Source organism: Haemaphysalis longicornis, unplaced genomic scaffold (genome assembly GCF_048455015.1).
Source record: "Haemaphysalis longicornis isolate Haplotype H1 unplaced genomic scaffold, Haemaphysalis longicornis Haplotype H1 scaffold_6, whole genome shotgun sequence".
NCBI lineage: Eukaryota > Metazoa > Arthropoda > Arachnida > Ixodida > Ixodidae > Haemaphysalis > Haemaphysalis longicornis.
In genome coordinates, this window is record NW_027526407.1 from 110,356,108 (window position 1) to 110,358,355 (window position 2,248).

Genomic DNA, 2,248 nt, shown 5'->3' on the forward strand with positions numbered 1-2,248 from the left:
GAGATAGTAAACCAAGGCTAGGGCTTAGAATCTACAAAGTTTCTTGAACGGGAAAAAAACCTCTATACTGCATGCACTTCAGACGCACTACACAAAAAAACCACCAGTCGCAGAAGTCACAAAAACTCAACAGTCGCATTCACACATGCCACAGTTTCAAACAATATGCGCGAGTGTTGGCTTATCACTACCAACAGAAGCCTATCTTTTCACAAGCCAAGCGAGGTGACAGCCTTTTCTGTTAAAATATCCACGAATATAGCCAAATTCTTTGTTAAGAAGGCACAGGGACGGCTTGCTGACACACGTACCGTTTTGATTACACAAAAAACAAGCCTCAGCCAACTCCCGAGTGTGTTTTGGATAATGTGTAAATATGGTTACCGTCTGCTACAAGAAAGGCGTACAACCACACTCTCTGCATTGCGTCCCTAGATGTGAACGTGGGAAACCTTGCAAAGAAGAAAAAGGTACGCCAAGCCGAATGTTCCAGCATCTGCCAGTCCGACCAGTTTGAAAACTACCACACGTGAACGGAATTTACACATCGACGTGATTACACGTTTAAAGTTGTTGTTTACCATGCCTGACACCACACCAATACCCTCAATTTTCTTTTCTTTGCTTGTGAAATTGCGGCAGGCCCTCGACGAGTTGGTGATAATAGCAGCAGCTTGGTTTGACTCATGACGAGGGTGATTACCGTTTTCTCCCCTGTTGCAGGGGGTTGAGGTATAGTTAGGGATGCTGGCATGGTATTATATTTTTGTTTACAACAGCGGCCAATGTCCTAAAGGGTGGTTTGTGGAACGATCCATGTAGGCGTTGTAGGGTTCATTTTCATAGTACTTTACATTTTCTCGCGATTTGGCCTCTCGTCTTCCCATGCGTCGCACTTGGAACATGCTGCGTGGGAGAGGGGGATCAATTAGGCATTCACGGAATATGTGTAGGATGCTTCTTAGGACATCCGGTGAGTGTCAAAACGTCACTGAAAGTTCTTAGAGGGACCTAATGGCTGTGCCCACTTCTGTTGCCTCCATTCTTATAACCTCGCTTGAGAGCTGTACCTGGAAAAACGTTTTTTTTCGGGAAACAGTGTCCTTCTCCTGCTTACCGAACAGCGGTCAGCTCAGTGCAAAGGGGTTCTGATGTGGATGGACGCAAGCGGCTTTAGCTGTGTTTGTATAGCCGCATGTTCGCGAAAAGCATTCTGATTGTACTGACGCTGTCAGAACTGATGAGCATGGTGTGAACGCGGATGTCCTGCTGCTATATCCGCGAGAGAAAGCGAGGAAAAGGACAGGTGCTGCTCCTAGTATATTAAGGGCCTCCCGGCGTGCCAAGAAAGCCAAAAAAAAAATCTCTATAATGAAGTCATTATATTACTATAAACTGTACCCACAAGGAACCGTAAATCACGAGAGACATAACACGTACATTGCGAAAAAAAAGCTACCAACCACATGTTAAGTACTTGAAACTCGTGTTTATTGGAAAATCCTAATTTACTGAGGTGTATAGAAGATAAGCGATCGGCTCCGTATCCGCACTAATTTCGTATTATAACTCCCAACGTGAAGGAAATGATAGCCGCGCGTCCATTTAAACGAGCGTCCATTACTTCTGCAAAGGTAGATGAGAATTTCATTCAAAAGTGTCGATATAAACTTCTAGATCGAGGGTTAATTTCAATTGAATTTGGGCTTGCAGCACGTGACAGACGACCCGAATAGAAATCATTGCTACCGCCATCGTCCTGTCTACTTGTGCACCAACAAGTTCATGGCCCTTTCCCTATAATTGCAGGGTTTATTTGACAAGCACCCCAAGCCGGAACCGTTTCCCGTGTGCTTTTCCTCAAAAATGATTAACTGGTTGGAAGGAACAAATTTATTCATTAAATATAAGTAACCTGCTAAAATTCGCCGAAAGAAATTTAAATATACAAATGAACCAAAGTTGAATAAAAAATATTTTGAAAATTTAACTGAAAAATGAAAATTGAACTCTATAAAACTGCTGCAAAAACCAAAGGCTAAACTAAAAAGTCTTAAAAATCACATTGGAAATATGTGTAAAAATACAGGACTACCGAATACCATTACACAACCTACGTTTCTGCAAAACCGCTTAAAACGCAAACACCTTTATACTTTTAATAGCTTAATTTTATATAATTAGACTACGTAAATTTTGAAAAACAAAAAAAACGATGTACAAAATCAACAATATGTTGCGAAAATAA